Source organism: Corvus moneduloides, chromosome 3 (genome assembly GCF_009650955.1).
Source record: "Corvus moneduloides isolate bCorMon1 chromosome 3, bCorMon1.pri, whole genome shotgun sequence".
Taxonomy (NCBI): domain Eukaryota; kingdom Metazoa; phylum Chordata; class Aves; order Passeriformes; family Corvidae; genus Corvus; species Corvus moneduloides.
In genome coordinates, this window is record NC_045478.1 from 21,047,577 (window position 1) to 21,067,756 (window position 20,180).

Consider the following 20,180-nt stretch of genomic DNA (forward strand, 5'->3'; position numbering starts at 1 on the left):
TGAGTGAGCAGCTGGATGGGAGTTTGGCTGCTGGCCAAGGCTAATTTGCCATTGTACGTGAGTCTTTTTCATATTAAAATTTAGCTGACAGATGAGCAATCCTCGAATAAAAAATATTCCCACAAAGATTTCTCTGTAAAATCCTCATTAGAACATGAATACTTTCCCTTGTGACTATACAAAGGTAGATATTTTATGTCCAGCTTAGATCCCTTTCTGCAATCTAATTTGGTTTATATTTCATTACAGCTTTCTCACAAGCTTTAGTTTAAGAAATAACAGGGTTGAACAGTTAAGAATAGAGCTATGGTGTCTTAAAAAAATTTCTAGCTCAGGAATTTTCTTATTAGTAAAGCTTATCCTTGATTTCATTTGTAAATCCAGATATAAAGCCTGCCTTCATTCCTTCCCTTTCATTTATAATATCCAGATTCCTAAAAAAAACCAGAAGTTATTATGCTATATTTTATATTTATTAGTCTGTATTTTGTATCTGACTCTTTCTTTCTGAGTAGACTCTGTTTACATTAGTTTTCCTCTTACTGTTACACACGATTTCTTCAATTTATCAAAATCGTTATGAGCTTCCCAAGGTTCTTGTGATCTCTCCAGAATTGGCCTTGTCAGGATATTTTATCAGGCACTTTCATCTTTAATTCACTAAACACTGAGTTTCTATGTAAGAAAAAGTATAAACTAGAGCTTACAGCTGGGAATTCCTCTGTGACAAGGTAAAGAAGAGGCTTCTGTTTTCATTAAAACCAAACATTTACTTTTATATTTAATTATAGTCAAAATTTGAATAAAGGTGTAATATAATTTGTTAGAACTACAGACATAAATGGAAAAGTGGTAAGGTATGCCCAATTTCCCAGTTTTTGTAAGAATTATACCAGCCAGACTAGTGGTCTTGTGTATTCCCTCATCTGGTTCTTCAAGACTACACTGACTCCTTTAACAGACTGAATCATAAACAGAACAAAAATAAACAAAAAAATGTACTTTATTATAAACTTTGATCCTTCAGAAAATTTAAAAAGTCTTCCTTTATCAGGAATTTGGGCAACAAATTACCTTCCATGGCTTCCAATGCTTCCTCATTCATAATCTGAATCTTGAAACAATTATTAAGTGGAAAAAAGGTGGGGATGGAATAAACTCATGAAACGCAGCAATGAATACATGGGCATGTCTGTTGCTTAGGGAATCTGCCCACTCTGAGAAGTCCCAATTTATGTTTAAATAACTTCCTTCAGTGTAAGGGCTAGTTCATGCAGATGACATACCCTGTTTTCCCTCCCCTCTTACCAGCTGTTCCTTCCTACCCTGCACTGTCTCACAACAAAATCACACAGCTGGTTTGTGAGGTTTCATGTTCTATCATCTAGAATCCTGGCACCAATGAAAAAAAACCTTTAAAGAGGACTCATTCAAGAAGCAATCGCTTCTAGCATTTTTTTCTGTCTTTCACTCAATCTACTCACAGTTCAACATTCAGGATTTGCAGAATGCTGGCCTCAAGTCCATCAGAATGTCCACAGAAAAGCTGTTCCATCTGAAGAAATTATATTCACGTGTACAGCAGCTAGGGAAATCTTCTTCAGGGATATTAAAAACAGGTTTCACTTCTCAGCAATAAATCTTGCCGCCATGTGATACACCACTTCAGGAATCCACAGATCCACTCACCAAAAACCAACATATTCAGTACTCAGCAAAATTTTTTCCACTACATATACATCAAATGTCTTTGTCTGTTCTTTTACAGGCAATTCAGTTCTATTAGAACAGACAATTCAAGGGCACATTAGTGTATATATATGGTGAAGAATAGTAAGGAGAATAGGAAGTAGGTCATGGTGTGGTTCCAGCTAGCAAAAGATAAAGAAATTTGAGTAATATAGGAAAACTAGACAGGGAAATGGGAACAAAAGTGGCTGGTATCATCATCAGGATAAAGGAAATTCAAAGACCTTGACAAAAACTAAGAGCAGAAATTGGCAGCAGTGCACCTTACAAATTACTCCCAGGAACTTCCACTAAATATCCTGGGAAGCATTTTTATATGTTTCTTAGACATGTATGACTATAACCACAGACATCATGTGACACACATTTAAAATAAGAAAAATACTATGCTCCAATGCAATTACAGTATAATGCAATAATCTAAGGAAGCAGAGAGAGAGCATGAAGAGTCAGCCTTATCAGAGATACTTTCAGTAACTGTGATATTGTAGCCAAGATTTTAATGGAATGCAAAACACACCTAAGTATGCAATTATTTTTTGTTTCAGAATCAAAATCAGCTATAATTTAATCTGTCTTTGTTTCACTTATACTATGGCCTAGTTTTCCACACACATCCATATTTGTACTTTTGAATATATTTACCTGGGGTTTTTTTACTATATGCATAATTTAAACCACCACAAAAAGCATACAAGAAGAAATTAGTGTGAAGAAAAATGTACTCAGAGCTTTTCCACTGAAATTGTGGTTCTGAACTGTGCCTTTAGTTGAATGACTTTTACTTTTTTTTATCATTCAGTAATCAATACTCCAACCAATAATATTAGGCACTCAGAATTTTAATGATGGAATTATTAAGGTTTCCTTTGTTTCATACTGGCCAATTTTCATGGATGTTTTTAGGGGGAGAGTTATTACCTAATATTCTCCTGATTATGGGATATTTATTTCCATATCCTCTTCACCTCCCAATATTACATTTTCTCTCTGTCTCTGATACTAACCCCATTCCCTGTTTCATTTTGCCTATAACAGAACAACTTCTTTTGAAATCCATGGTAGTTTTGGGTGGGGTAGGGTTAATTTTCTTTCCAGTGGCTGGTATGGGGCTGTGGTCTGGATCTGTGCTGAACACAGGGTTGATAATACAGAGATGTTTTGGTTATTGCTGAGCAGGGCTTACACAGAGCCAGAGCCTTTTCTGCTTTCCATGCTGCCACACTGGTGAGGAGTTTGGGGGTGAACAGGAGGTTGGGAGGAGACACAGCCAGGACAGGTGATCCAGACTGACCAGAGGGATATTCCAGAGGACCATGCTTAGTATAAAAAGTGGAGGGAAGGGAGAAGGGGGACACATTTGGAGTGATGACACTTGTCTTCCCAAGGAACCGCTGCACATGATGAGGTCCTGCTCTCTTGGAGATGGCTGAACACATGCCTGCCCTTGGGAAGCAGTGAATTAATTCCTTCCTTTGCTTGTGTGTGTGTCTTTTGCTTTCCCTATTAAACTGCCTTTGTCTCAGTCCATGAATTCTCTTTCACCCTTCAAGTTCTCTTCCCCAGTCCTGCTGGTGGGGGAGAGAGCGAACTGGCTGTATGGGGGCTGGTTGCTGGGTGGGGCTAAACCACGACAAAATGCCAAATAACCTGCTTAAAACACATCCTTTGCTACAAATGAAATAAAATGACAGAAGTTTCCTCTGTTGATAAAGCAAAGCTAGCAGTATCATTTTTGTTGTCCTGTTGGATGCAGGAAGATGGCTGCACTTGCAGTATAATGATTTGCCTCTACTTTCATTCAGATAAAAGCAATCCTGTTTTTCTCTAGGTCTATGACAAATCTATATTATGAGTCACTTTCTGTAAGGTCGCTGTAGGTGCATTACATCACAGGGAAGAGGTACAACTCAGCATTGCATTTCCGTATTATATCACTTGAACAATTCTGCCAAGTTTTGTCAGCAGGAGGAAGGGTCAGGTTCAAAATCTGTGAGTTCTTTGTAAAATTACAAAACAAAACCAGATGAGTATTCATTCAAGCACCTGGAAAAATGAAACCCTTCCTCTCAAGGCCAAAGGTAGTCAATACTTTCCTCTTCTCAAGGAGTATGTATTTTCATGCATATAATAAAACAAACAAAAATAAAACAAACCCAAAGCATTTATATTAAGGTGAAAGAGAGCACGAGCAGCAAGGAATTAGCAAAATGTAATGTATAAGGCACATAATCCAAAATTAATTTTGACAATAAAACTTTTTCTTTGCTTCTTTTTGTGCTGACACATGTATCCATTGAATAAATGTCCTGTTGACTCACTTATTTCTTGGTTTTATTCTCTTGTGACTTGGATTTATTTCCTTTAGTTAGTGAACAGTCAGACTCAGGAATTCACTTGCATGGATCCATTTCAGTGGAAACACTCAGCTCTTCTTTGGAGCTTTTCTGCTCTAATTAGCAGAGCTTTAGTACTAAAGTACCTAATTTATGATCAGGTCAGAGCCATCTTGTACATGGTCTGCCCAGACGAAGGACAGGGGATCTTTCTAAACCCACTCCACAAGTGAAGTACACCCATTAAATGACCTCTTGACTACATCTTCAAGCATCTTTGCAATGACCTGGTGAACCATGAGCATCTACTTTCAGATTTGTAAATGCTGTGCAGAAAATTGTATTTTTTCCCAGGTGAGCTGCTGTAACAATCTGCAGCAAAGAAATGCCCTTTTATTTTTAGTGCCAAAACTATGCTGATTTTAGCTCTATGCTTATTTTGAGAACTGTTTTAAATTCTCATTTAGCTCTTGATGCAACCTAGAGCTTCAGCAGAATGTGCCTTTCTTGTGATTTCTCCTCTTGATCCAGCTGTAAATTGCAGAGTACTGATTCAGTTTTGATCCATGAAAACAAATGGAACAAAATGGTCCTTAGCCACCACACATTTTTTCTTTCTCATTTCTTTCAGCTGTGTCTAGAAGCTAGAAGATGGCGAATCTAGTTTCTTTATTTAGTGTGGAAGAATGACTAGTGAAAGCTGAAACACTATCAGCCTTTAAGCTCTTTAGATTTGAAATGTAGCATCAATTCTAAGGTTTAGTGTTTGTATTTGTTGGTTCATATTCCAGTTGAGGATCTGGACCGTAGTCTAAATTAGCCAAATGTGATGCTATCATCTAATAGGCATAGCAGAAGAATAAAAACCTGAAGTATCATTATTTCAAGTTTCCACTGAGCCATAACACATAACCCTCTGATACTAGAAATGTAGCTGACAGCTTTCTACCAAGGAAGGTAATTTGTCCAAGTTAAAAAAAACAAAGTTAAAAACAGTTGGTTTCAATGGTAAAGACCAAACCCTAGATGTTTAAATCTCAGAAATGAATTTCTGTTTCTGTTTGACCTCCTAGATGACCTAAGTTTATAGATGATTTGAAACAGATGATGCAGAAAGAAAAACAATGATACCACCAACAGTTAAAGATTGGGAATGAATTGGGGTTTTTGTCCATATGTTCTTCGGGAGGTAAAGCCAAGGTTCTTGGACTCACTAACCAGCAAATCTGTTCTACTTGGTGGACAGCTTAATTCTTCATTCATTACCTGCCTTCATTTGGAGGGTCCTTGCTTCTAGTGTAATAATTCTTTTTCTGTGTAAATAAAATGAAATAGCATGAGGCAAAAGAAATAAAGGGAGTTTTAAGAAAATTATTTCCTTAAAAGGTGTCCACTTACACCTTTTGCCATTTGTAACACTCTTATTCATGCATATTTTCTCCATGATACCTCATGAACTTGTATGCAGAAATGAGAAGTAAGTCACTTTCAAATCTGGAGAAAGATTTCACTCCTAAAAAAAAGGGCTCTTCCTGAAAGTAAGAGCAGGAAAAACAAGACTAAAAAATGAAACATTATGCATGATTTTTGGTTAAAATATGTTTTAAAAAATATTGATTTAAAATCAGAAAAGCCAGGAGATGTTCATAGTTTCACTAAGTTTCAAAAAGTCAAAGGACAGACATCTTGCTTGAAAGCTGTGCAACACTAGAATAAGACAGTTTCAGCCCAGCACGCCTGCATCTGTCAGTACTCAGTAGAGGGCATAACAGGCAAATCATATGTCTTAAGAAGTTACTTCTGACTTATTAGAAACACAGCTCTGCATCCATTCTGGCTGAAAACTTCCAATACAAAAGGACAAGGCCCATCAAGACAAGATCTTTGATAAGGATTCTGTTCATTAGATGATCAAATGTTGAATATTCTGTTTTGAATTAATAAAAGGGATGTTTCTGCTAACAGCAAACCGTATCCCCTTACTGCTGGTAATCACAAAAAGCCTTCCTTCTATGCTGTTGCTCTTTTTCTGCAGGGTACTACTGTGACACATTTCCTGCGATTTTTCTCCTGATTTGTTTCCCTCTTTCCTAAATAAGCATGAAAAGCTAACAAGAAGATTAAAGAAGAGACATAGTCTACAAAGCATATTTAGCATTGTATCTCTTCTACCAGATCTGTCCAAAACTTCTGGGTGACTCAGAATGTGGATGAAACTGGAAGTTTATCAAATGAAAAGGAATCATCTATATAAAACATCAGAAAGCTGAAAGAATTGACAGAAGCGATTGTTCTTGTCACATGAACCACTTTCCATGTAATTCTGTGAGCATTTTCAAGTGTTCTTAGGTTGCATCCCACTGGCCCTTCAACTCCTGGTAAGAGATGGTTTACCAACTCTTCCGCATATCTGTAGTCACTATATCAGAATTAAACTTCTAGGGGAAAAAAATAGTGCCAGTAACCTTCTTTCCCCAAAATACATCCCATTCTATTGAAGAGCACAACTCCACAGTAATTTAAATAATTTTGGATAGGGAAGGACTGTTAAAGCTATTCAGGTCTCTTGTCTTTTTGCTGTCTTGACATTGTCTTCATTCACAACAGAAGGCTACATTTTTTTAAAGTGTATACAGCCTGTGGAAGCAAGATTTAAGAGAACTCTCAAACACCTAAAAATTCTGAAAAAATGACTCAATTATGTACAACATTTCAACGTGTAATTCTGACTTTGAAGGTAATTTTATATACTTATTACATAGTTTCTTTATCTCTGTTTTCAGGTAACTAAAGATCTATGCAAATCTTCCGGTTGTTGATTCCCATCTTGGTTATTCAGCTGATGCCACACTTCTCCAAATCTCACCTCTCTTTGCCAATAAAAAGTTACAGAACTAAAAATGTTGAATTGGGGTCTCAATTTTCAAGAGTGGATAGTGATTTAAGATTGCTGAAACAGCTGGGAATCAAGCACATGAAATTTTAGAGATGCAAGAGCTAGCTTTCAACTGCTGAACTGCTGAATGCTATGGGGAAAATAAGCTTAAAAACAACACAAGAACTGAATCATTCAAATGATGCACTAGAAAATTCTGAAATAAACTGAGCTAATCTTTTCTGTTCTTTATTCTTGTTCTGAAATGCTGTGCAGTTCAAATTTACCATACTGACAGTAGTGGCAGTATCAGGATATAGACAAAACAGCAATAGACCTCATCTTTGTGTTGAAAGTGCCAATAGCAAAAATTAGAGATCAGCATAGTTAGCGGCCCTGTCCAATCCATTAAGGGATACATTATCTTAAGGACAGAATTTCGTAAAAACAACAACCAACCAACCAACCAACCAAAACCCTCAAAAAAACAAAAACCAAACCAAACCAAACCAAAAAAAGGGAGGGGTGTACCAGGTAAGGCTAGAAAATAATTAAATAATTTTGTAAGAAAATACTTTTCTCATAATAAATGGTGTATGGTCAAACTATAAGGGTTCACAAGGAAGGCAGTTCTAACTATGTTCTTCTTTGGAATTTTTTTTCTATGGCTTCAAAATTTCCATAGTTAAAACATAGCTTCTCTGTTAGATAACCCTTACAGGTTGTAAATGCAAACAAATTAGAGTAGCAGTCTTTTCAAAGCAGAGAACAATGACTGTTTGCAGAGTTAGTTGTAATTCACCATGGCAATATATTTTTAAAAATTTTTATTTTCACAGCATGGAAAAAAAAAATTCCTGTCTATCTCCAGCACCAGGAAAGAATTGTGGCATTTTGTCAGTGTAGAAAATAAAGAAAGAGTAGAGCTGCATCACTCCTTGGGAGTCATGGAGAAAGTACTTCTGCACACCTGAAGGAATGTAAATTCATTTGTAAGGCATCCCCTTTTTTTTTTAAATTGGTTTGGCAGGAGGAAGGGTTGGTGTTGGGGTCCCTCCCCTGCCGTGTAGCCCTGGGAGAGGGGGCCTGAGGGCACAGGCACGGGGCTTCCCTGTCCCTGCTCAGCCTCGTTCCCATTGGTTGGTTTGTGTTCCCTGCGCGGGCAGAAGGACCCTTGGTCCCGTGACTGGAGCAGTTCCTCAGCAGAGCTCCGGCCATGCGGCTGGAGAAATAAACATCTCTGAAACATCTAGCAAGAATCTGTCTGTCCATATATATTTCCTTTCCACGGGACTCCTGGTTTGATATATGCGTGTTGCAGTATCCCCACTGCAACATAATGGTAGAGAATTGAGAGCAGAACGATCCCCGATCCCTAAGCGACTGATTTGTGTGAGTAAACCCTGGAAACTTTGGATTCCTCTTCTTGGTTTTGCTTTGCTATTCCATATCTAAACTATGGAGGAACCGTGGGAAGACTCTTGGCTCTCAGAGCTGCATATGGACATTTATCTTAAACTTAAAATGATTCTTGAACAACGATTTGTAAATTTTAGCTTGATTCAAGCTCAAAAAGAACTGAAACACTTCCTGGCATGGTTGTTTAAGAACTTTTTCTATGTTTCTTGGGATTTAATTCTTACCAAGGGCTTCTGGAAAACCGTTTGGACACAGTTAATATTTGAGTCAAAATATATGCCGATGGAAGAACATTTTCGTGAATATTATTTAGTTACCGAGACTGTTGAGCAATGTCAGCTGTGTCCTGGCGAAGGGAAGCCTGGCGCAGGGACCATGTGGCCCAGGCCACGTGCACCGAGCGCTCTGCGAGCAGCAGCGAGGCAGTTCCCGTGCGCGGGCGGAGCCACGCGAGCCGCAGTGTCGGTGGAGGAGCGAGGAGCGGCGGGAGCGGCGGGACCCGGCGGTGCCCACCCGGCCCCGCGCAGCGCGTGGTGGAGCGAGCCCCGTGAACGCCCGACCGAGAGGGGCAGCGCGCAGGCGGCGGCTGGCGGAGGTGGCGGTGGAATGGAGCCGCGCCGAGACGCGCGCTGGAGCAGGGCGCGGGGGAGTCGTCGCTCGGGGGCCCGGCCGAGATGTGGGTACAGCGCCCGGCAGCGGCAGCGAAGCTGCGACCAGAGGAGGCGACGCATGGAGAACTGAGCGGCGTGGCCCGGCCCGGCCCGCGCAGCCCCGAACGCGACCCTGGGAAGAGCCCGCAGGCACCAGCAGCCCCGACAATTCCAACACGGGAGCGACCGAAAGAGAGAACAAAGACGCAGCGAGACAGAAAACAGCAGCCACTGGGAAAAAGGAAAAGATCATAGTAACTAAGATATTAGAGATAGTAAAATGGTATAATATTAAGCAAAATTATGGTTTTATAACAAGGTGTGACAACCAGCAAGACATATTCGTGCATAGAACTGCTATTAAAAAGAATAACCCTGAAAAATGCATCCCAAGCTTGGGAGATGGAGAGGTGGTGGAATTCAAAATTGTGCTAGGGAGAAAAGGGTTACAAGCATCGCAGGTCACTGGGCCTGATGGTGTTCCTGTAAAAGGCAGTATATATGCCAAAAATCGTAGTCATGTTAGACAATATCTCCATTGTAAGCCCCCCCTACAGTCTCCCTCCCCTAATCCCACCTTTCCCTTTTACCCTATGTCCTATTACCCCCAGTGTATTCCCAATCCGTTTTTTCATCCATGGTTTCCCTCACAAAACCATGCTTTTGCCAACTGTTTCCCCAAAAATCCCTTTCCAATGCCGAGTGGGGGATGAAAAGGGGAAGGGAAGAAGTTAAACCCTCTCCTGCCTCAGTTTCCCCACAAAGCATGCTCAGAGAGTTCTGTCTCCCTTCTGTCAGCCCTAAGATGTTCCACAGAATCTGTTTGGACATTTATAGACTCAGGAGGGTGGCTTGTTTTGTTTTGAAACTGTTCTTGTTATGTTTATCCAGTTGTTTTCATTCTCCTTTTATTAAAATAAAACGGGTGAGGTGTTGGGGGTCCCTCTCCCACCGTGTAGCCCTGGGAGAGGGGCCCTGAGGGGACAGACACGGGGCTTCCCTGCCCCTGCTCAGCCTCGTTCCCATTGGTTGGTTTGTGTTCTCCTGCACGGGCAAAGGACCCTTGGTTCGGTGACTGGAACAGTTCCTTGGCAGAGCTCCGGCCATGCGGCTGGAGAAATAAACATCTCTGAAACATCTAGCAAGAATCTGTCTGTCCATATATATTTCCTTTCCACGGGACTCCTGGTTTGATATATGCGTGTTGCAGTATCCCCACTGCAACAGGTTGGGGGCTGGGACTCTTTCCCTTTACTAGACCCACTGCGACTGGCATCCCAAAGATGGATGCAGGTAAAAATCCACACTGATGGCATTTGTTTCAGACCCTTCACTGGTAGAACTTGAGAAACCACCTCAGTTCCAGTGAAAATTCACCTCCACACCTAATCCAAATTTAGGAGCATATTAGATTCCTTACACTTATACACTCAGCTGACTCTTATCGGATGGGTGAGTTATCTAATCACCCAGGACTTTCAGTGATGAAAATAAATAGGTGTCTACAGTAATTTAGTCTTATCTGAGAACACAGATCAGCGTGAACTGCCTTCTGAAAATATCTGTCATTTCCTCTCTTCATTGAACACCAAAGTTCCTCAGTTAAGCAGTTGAAATTAGGAGAGGTAAATCTGGGTCTGTTAGTCCCAGAGGCACTACACCTTTTAAAGTGCTAAGGGTCTGCTTTAAACTTCTGCTAAAGGACTACCATGGTTCTGCTATTCTGCTTGTACATGGTTCTATTGTTCTCTTAATGGTCTTCTTTCTGGTTAATAAAATTAGAGTTTAAAATTTTATTCACTCTTTACTTTTGCTAAGTTTATGCTTTATACTGGATACTAACCACTTTGAAATCCAATACTATGAAAAAGTGATGGTAACACAGGATAGGATCTTCATTTTGTGGGACAAAGTCCTGAATAAAAGTGCTCCATTTTACTAGCTGAGATAATCAGTAATTGTAGCAGCTCTTGTTAATAGAGAACAAGATTAGAGATGATTCTTTGACAGTCAGATATAACATGTTCACATCAAATTGTTTTGGACTCCTTTTCAAAAGTTGACCACTAGTGAAATAAAGTAGCTGACTGAAAAAATTTGTAACCTAAATTCAGTTGTCCAGATTTCTCCTTATAATCTCAAAACTCAGTCCAAAGGGTTGTCTACATACGGAAGAAGGAAAACTCACCATCTTAGAGGAAGTCTAATGAAATCAATGACTTAGCATTGCACATAGGTAAAACCTTATAAAATGAAGGCCTTGTTGCCTTTGTAAAATCATGGCTCAGGCCCGTTACTTTGGCTAAGTAGAAAAGGACTGTGGGAAAGAGACACAGGTGAATTAGGGGTAGAAAAACATGCTGCGTGACTGTCACGTGCTCACATCGTGGTGTATGGTGGTTGGTTGAATTATGTTTGTTATGCCTTAAAACTATGTGAACTGATAACTGGTTAAGTGCTTAAAAAGGCCAGGTTTTTGCAATAAAGCAGCTCTCCTTTGCACCTGCCTGGGGAATCTGCATTGCTCCTTATCGCTACAACTTAGATTAGATTTTTCACACTCATCTGGTCTATCCTGATTTACAACATCCATTTTTCTGTAACAGTAACAGTTTCTGGGAGATGATAATCAATTGGGTAAGTGGTGGGAATACATTTAGGTTTTCCCAATTCATAGCATTGTTGCTGATAAAGAGCCTCATCAAATAACTTCGTTTCTCCACATGGAAGCAAGTGACATATTTTTGTTTTTCAATCAGGCTGCATCAAGTAATTCATATTTAAAATGAGGATTTTTTCACTCATACATTCTGCAGCCTAATACAAATAATAATCACTAAAAATATTTACAGTTCTCAAAGAACTTTTTGGATGACATATTTGTTTAGGCACTTTTACAATTTTACCTCTGGATTGAAAAAGAAGACATCACTGAAATAATACTGCTCTTTAAGTTGACACTCTCCAAAATTATGAACATAGTCAAAAAAATCACAAAAGTGTTAAGTTTGGATGGCATCTCTGGAAATAGCCTAGTCCAGCTTCCAACTCAAGAGTAGGGTCACCTGAGTAGGGTGCCCAGGACTGACTAATCTGGCCTCTCTGATGGGAGTGTCTGCATGAGTGGCTAAGGAAGAGCAACTGATGTCATTTACCTGGACCTCTGTAAGGGCTTTGGCAGGGTCTCACACAACATCCTTGCCTCTAATAGGAGAGATTTGATGGATGATATATTTGATGGCTAAGCGATAAGCTGGATGGATGCACACATAGAGCTGCAGTCAGTGATTCAATGTCCAATACAAAACAGTATCAAGTGGTGTATCAGTATCTTTATTGATGATATAGACAATGATCAGTAAAAGGTCTTCAGTAAGAAACTTGAGAATTAGCACTTGTATTCCATTCTTTTTTCAGAAATATCTGGAGAATGAGATTGTAACAATATTCTACTTGTGCTACAAATACTGCAAATCTACGTGCACCTGTGCACTTCCATTTACCTGCATAAACATAAAAGATTAATAAACAGGATAACTTATGCTAATCTTGAATAGAACTGGTTTTCTGATCCTTACTAATTCTTTGTTTCAGAACATATTACTGAGACTTGCTAACAAAGCACATGCTTCGCTCACCTCATGTGCTAGCCTGCATAAAGATGAGTAATCTGCAATTGCCTGGTGTTAATGAAGACAACTGTACTACTTTATTGCTTGTTGTTACTACTTTAGATTTGCATAGTTTCCAAAATGTAGTCTCATCCCTTAATATCAAAGGGATGATTTGTGATTCATCTTATCTTTTTTTTCTACTTAAAGTGATAGAAAATTGGAAAATCTGTTTTCAGACTCAAGTTGGTAAAAACACATGGTTGTCCATATACTACCATTAAAGTACTTTAAATTTAAGAGATGTTTACCTAGGTCCATTCACATATACTAAGAAATTCCTGCTTAGTGCTTTCTCTCAGTAAATAAAACCTTCGTAGATTTTGCAATCTCTTCTCATTTGTCCTGTATTGTGGCTGAATTAGTAAAATCCTCAGACTGTGTAATCTCTATCCGTAATGGCCAAGAACATCTTCACCTAAAAACCACATATCCGAAACCTTTTTTCCAACAGTTAGATCTAGTATGCCTTGAATTTAATAGACATCATGAGATAAATAAAGAATTACATCTACAAGGAAATGTGTCTTTACGCATTTTTCAAAGTACGCTCATAAACCCCGTCTGCTCAGTCATGAAAAACTTCCAGTTGAACAGTGAACAAAATAGCAAACAATTTTAAGCTGAATTGCCAGAATGTTCCCCACAAATAATTTCTATTAATGAAGTTTTTCTGTCAGATGAGCAGTGTCACTTTCTACAACAAAGCCAGATAGATTCATGAGGCCATAAAAGGCACATGGCCTCTTCCAGCTGCAACAAGGCTGAAGTGCATGGCCACAAAAAGAGACAAGGATTTCTAATACTCAGGCTCTGAAGAGGTTTTATTTTGTTATAGTTTTTGTCAAGACTCGATATAAAAATAAAGGTAGGTGACAGAATCAGAGTAAATCTAAAGCAGAGAAGACTTTTCCTGCTAGCAAGCAAGCAAGCAAGGAGTCAGCTGAGCAGAACGATCCTACATCAAGTTAGAATGAGCTGCTGGAGATACCCAGTGTACCAGAGTCTAACAAGCTCTTAAAATTCTGGCTTTTTCAGCTTTAAACAACAATTGCTTTTCATCTACAAGAAAATTCACGAGACAGGACACCACCACTTTAATTTACCACAATAGCAAGTGTGGCAATTGTAATTCCCAGAGAGGTTTGAAGAAACACTAAAAGTGTATCATAATTTTATTTTGGATTCCTAACTCTTGTCATTGGGGATAGATCTTTGATCACCAGCAAGTCCCACAGAGAAAAAGCCATGTTTGCTACCAGGATCACCAATGGTCCTGTTCTATTTAAGTCATCATGCAATTTCCGGATGTTGATAGTCCCAGACTGAGAAGGCCACTGTGATCTCTGAAATCTAGGATATCTGTGGCCACCAGGTTTACCTGAATTTTCATGTTTTCTTTATCTGAACTTTTTCCTGTACCTAATTCACTCATGCCTTGTGTCATAATCCAAATTTTACTTACCTCAGGCTCTAATCTTTAGATTTTTTTATAACCTTACTTACTAGATTTGGAAAGCTTTTCAACTAGCAGTTTTCTGTTCCTTATGTAGCTACTCAAAGACAAAAGTCAAGTCTCTCTTTTGCCTTTCTATGGGCAACTCAGCATACATCAGAAACGTCTGAGCAGACTTTACATTAGTTTGAGCTCATTCTTACACACTCTGCTGTGCAATCATGACCTGATTTTCCTCTACAAACTCCTGTTTCTAGATTATAGATGTGCATTGTCAATGATTTTTTCAGTCTCTTGTTGATAGCACAGTATCAAACGTAGTAGGATTTTAGAAGAAACATTTTACTTTCTATTCTAGAATTATGAAATTTATTATTCTAAACCCAAACAATTTCTGTACAAATACCTTTTACTTTTTACTAGTGTTTTCTTTTTTGATGTTTTGTCTTTTTTTTTTTTTTTTGGAGGGAGGTGTTTCATTTACAAAAACTTTTTTTCCTTTCTCAGAATTACCCCCATCCCCCCAAGCTTTCAGTCTATGATTGACTCAACAGCTATTAAAATCAGCTGGAAAATTAAGTTCATCTTTGCTGGGTTTTAGACCAAAAATAGAAGTCAACATGTTTACATTATGATGCTAAATTACAGTTAGTTTTGAGTACAAAGAAGATTCATTTCACCTAAAATCTGTGTCTAAAAAGTTAGATGTCTAACTCAGTTCCTCCCTTTATATATAATGGTATATAAGAAGTATCTTCACCAAATGACTCATAGCATCATAAAATAGGTGTCTAAGATGAGTTAGTTACCTGACTCACCCTCTCTTAGTATATTTTTCTCTTCACTGACTATAGAAAGGATTATTATCCTAGAGTTAGAAGAACAGCTTTTAGGTATTTCAGGAATGATTCAGGTGCCTATACAGAGCTGCTGAAGATTATCTGACCTATCCTCATGGAGCCAACAGAGACAACACAAAAGTGGAGGCCCACATCCATCTGCAGCACTCTGAGCACTCAAAGATGAGTCTCCTGAGGTTTTGGGAGGGTAATTTGACCAGAACCACGAAGGCCATGAGCATACTGGATGTATTCAGATGCAGGTTTGTGTGCCAAACCAGCCACTGAGCATAGAAGTGCAAAGGCGAGCAAGATAAAGCAACTTAATAGTGGATGAAAGCGAGGGCGTGTTTCCTCAAGATCAGTGCTCCACAAAGAGAGTTGTCCTCTATCTAAGTGGTGATATTACACAGTGCTGTGCTCTGCAGGTCTACTGGTCACTAAGATTATGCACTACATATTAGTTCAACTTGAGGCACATAAAATCAAGCATTAGAACCCCAAAAGCTCTGCCTTATCTAGCTGATTTCTTGAGAAACCTACATTTCTTTTAATCAACCTTTCTTGAATGAAATCACCAGAACAGTGAAGCAAGGACGAAAAAAATTCTGTCATAGTTCAAATAAATTGTCTGATCACTGGAATAATGATTCATTTTTTCCTTTTCCTCCTTCCTTTCTGCTCAATAAATAGTAATTAAATAATGCAAAGTAGAAGAGTTTTGCATTTCCTTCTGGCAACAAGAAGAATGAGCTTAAATGGACACATTTTGGTCTCTTCTCACTCAGGGAGGACCAGTTCTGGTTTAGGCACTTACATCAGGGACCTAATGAATAAAAATCAGATCTAACTCAAGATTATTGCTTGAAGCTATGCTAAGGCACATAGAGGACAGGAGGTGATTTGAGACACCCAGCACCGCTTCACCAAGGGCAAGTCCTGCCTGATCAACCCAGTGGCCTTCCTTCAGTAGAGTGCCTACAGCAGTGGACAAAGAAAGAGCTACAGATATCATTTATCTGAACCTGTGTAAAGACTTTGACATAGTTCACAAAACATCCTCCTCTATAAATTAGAGAGATGGATTTTATGGGTGGACTGTTACATGAATAAGAAAGTGGTTGACAAGTCACATCCAGAGGGTAGTGGTCAAAGGCTCAGAATCCAAGTGCACATGAGTGAAAAGTGGTGTCTCTCAGGAGTCCATATTGGTACCAGTGTAATTAATATCATCATTAAGGACATGGATGAAGGGATCAAGTGCACCCTCAGCAAATTGCAGATGAAACCAAGCTGAGTGGTGCAGTGACACACCTGAAGGACAGGATGCCATCCAGAAGGACCTGGACAAGCTCAAGAAGTGGCCCATGGGAATCTCATGAGGTTTAAAAAGACCAGAGCAAGGTGCTGCACCTGGGTCGGGGCAACCCCCAGTATCAACACAGGCTGGGGATGAACAGATCCAGAGCATCCTGGCCAAGAAGGACTTGGGGGTGCTGGTGGATGAGAGGCTGGACATGACCCAGCTGTGTGCCCTTGCAGCCTAGAGAGCCAAATGCATCCTGGGCTGCATTAAAGGCAGCGTGGACAGCAGGAGAGGGAGGGGATTCTGTGCCTCTGCTCTGCTGGGACCCCACCTACAGTGCTGCATCCAGCTCTGGGATCCACAGCACATGAAAGACATGGACCTGTTGGAGTGAGTCCAGAGGAGGCCACAAAGATGATCAGAGGGATGGAGCACCTCTGCTATGAGGAAAGGCTGAGAGAATTGTGATTTTTCAGCCTGGAAAAGAGACGGTTCAGAGGTGACCTAATTGTGGCATTCCAGTACCTAAAGTGAACCTACAGGAAAGCTGGAGGAGGACTGTACAAGGGCATGTAGAGACATGACAAGGGGAAATGGCTTCAAAGTGAAAGAGAGTGGGTTTAGATTAGGTATTAGGAAGAAATTCTTCATTGCGCAGGTGGTGAGGTACTGAAACAGGTTGTCCAGAGAAGCTGTGGATGCCCTGGAGGTGTTCAAAGTCAGGTTGGATGGGGCTTTAAGCAACCTGGTCTAGTGAAAGGTGCCCCTGCTCATGGTAGAGAGATTGGAACTGGATGATCTTTAAGGTCCCTTCCAACTGAAGACATAGTTTGATGGATCAGAGTGAATATATTGCACTGAGGTACCCAACCCTATGTGCATTACTAGCCCATTTCGAATGTGTTTAAAGTGCATTAGATTAAACTTCTTTCACTGAAACTTAAAATAATACATTTGCCTTACATTTATGATGAATTAAGAGTGTGTAGGTGGCAGCATACAACAGATGGTTGATTGTGGAAGTCTCTGCAGAGATTCTCTCCCCCTGCTACACAGCCTTGAAGGAACTCAGTTCAGAATTAAGACACCCAAAGGCAGGTGTTTACACATAAATGTCTGTAGGTATGCTGTTTCTTGAATTTATATTCAATGGACTATTATTCAACAGAGTCAACCAAAATTAAAAGAGTTACTCAGCTAACCATAAAATAGATATTTGGTGGTATAATCTGAAGTTGAATTTTGAACACTATCACTAAATATCAACAGCTGACCCACCACTATGAGGTGATTATTTGTCCATTCTGACTGCAGAGAGATCCTAAACCAAGAGATCACCTCAGAAGCCAAATTCTTACATGGCTGGAACCAGACGAGATCAATCTCACTGGTTTAATTGCAAGCTTTTTCCTTTTTCTCACTCTCATTTTCATCCTTTGGCCATTATTTCTGCAAATTTCTCTGCTACATGGTGAGTAAGCAGCTAACATTGTTAGCAGTGGTTGAAAAAAAAATGGGGACATATCCTGATCATTTTAATTTATTTTCTCAAGTTTCTGTAGACTATTTTCAAAATGAAACAGGTAAACAGGTCTTGGCTTCTCAATGGAAAAATAATTTGATAAATTCTGTTTTCCTAACATGTATTTTTAGTTGCTCAGGACAGTCAAACTAGGGAAAAAAATCTTTGAAAGCAATATGACTTGTAATGATGAATCACAGCTGAGAAAGGGGATATACGAAATCATCTTCTTGGCTGTATTGATTTCAGTGTACAGACAGCTCAATCTCTGATGTAATGGGAAGCACTGTCCACAGCACTTCCCTAAGGACTAAGAGGCTTTATGCTATTACATGAATGTCTCCTAAATGAGGATGAGGATTAATTTTAAGAACTCTGAAACAAAACCTGTAAATTTTGCTCTCTCACACTCAGTTGGATCTGTTACATAGTAACTCCCACTACTTTACTCTCCAAATTGCAGCAAATTGGCCTTGACTTTTTGAGAGTTGGCCTTATCTCATGCAACCCACAGATAAACTACATTATTTTGTATAATACGTTTTCTAAATTAAAAGAGGGAATTATACAAATTAAAGTCCTCCCAAAGTGTTCTGTTGAAATATGCACCTAGACATGCTGAGCTGGGAAAAATATGAACTCTTGATCCTTTTCTCAAATCTGACAGAGAGATGAGAAATCAACAAATTTTGTTTTCAAGTGATACAGGGTTTAGGATTGTGTCTTTACTGTTAGAGAGTCATTGATTAAATTAAATACAGTGCAATTTGAGATCTAGTCAAATCAAGAACAAATCTTTTCCACAAAGAAATTCTAAGAGTCCACTATTTCCTTAATGATGTTAGTGTTCAAATATATATGCACCATGTATAGCACCTTCATGCTGAAATTCACAATCTCCATTTCCTGTCGTTGTCTTTCTTCTTATTTGTATATAGTTCAAGGAATGGAATATAATAATATGATCTGTTGAGAGCACTGAATCTCCAAATAAAATGTTTCAAGCAGCATGATTTTTATTGGCTCAGCACTACTAAACTCTGACTTGGGTACCCATACAAATGTAGGCTGTTAAATTACAGGTTCATGTTTGACATTGTTAATGGAAATATATTTTTATGTGTGCACAAATACGGACCAATGGCACACACAACAAAAGCCATATGCTACTTAGATTAAGCATTTACCTGAGTTAAAATCATTGTGTTATCTTGAAATTTGATCATTTTTCTTTTGACCGAAACATGGAATTTTTTCCCTTTGTTGAATGTTTTTTGGTAGGTGTCTTGTTAGAGAGACTGACAAAGCAGAGTCACAGAGAGTAAATTAAAAACAAAGAGCAGTTTTCATTTTAATAGACACAGATATTGTTAAAATGAGATACCAACAGAACTATGTTACTCTGAGTCTTTCATTAAGCGTGTGAGTTGTCTTTCAGTATTACAGCAAATACAGCTGAAATTCATTCAACGTGCAACAACAGCCTGATGCTTCTATCACTCCACAGAAACCATTACACAGTTTCAGAATTGCCTACAGCTTCATATATTTACATTACTGAATCATTCTTTTAAGACAGAAGTTTAATCTTCATAGCCATCTTCATGTTTAAAGAGGCTGGCAAATTAAAATGAATCCTCTTTGGAGAACAGCTGAAGAATACACTAGGAAATTCCAGGTGATTTCTGATCATGCATGAGATACTGCATGACTGACAGGCTTGTTCTTCCTTCATGTATGATGCATATAAAAGATCATGTTAGGTGACTGCAAACAGTAGGTAAAAGCCATTCAGAAGAGGAGATATGTAGGAGTTTCTGTATCTATGGCACTAGAATAAGACCACAATTAGCCATGCTTGGTATGGGCACGGAATTTATATTCTGATTAAAAATCTATCATATCAAAAATATCCAAACAGAAAATATATCTTAGTGAAGTTATGGACTGGCCAACACTTGGCAGTTGCCATTTAAACCTTAAATTGTACCCACAACTGTCATTTGGCATACATATCACACAGGATGGAGAAATAGTGACATTCCTGTCTGACTACAGTTTAAAAATTATCTAACACAATCCATCTTGAAATCTGGCATGGAAGACCACAGGTATTTACAGCAGCATGAGACCTTTTCTCCTCACGTTCAGTGTGTTACGCACTTGTACTCTGACAGTCAAAAGTGCTTGCAAGAAAGTTGCCTCACATAAATTTTCTTAGAAAATTTAAGATAGCTACAAAAAAAAGGAAAGGATACTATAGTGTTTTTACATTAGTTTCACCTTTATTTGAATGCCACAGGAATCCAGTATTACTACTTTTATTGATAAGTCTCTTAGGAACTTTGTCTTCTGCA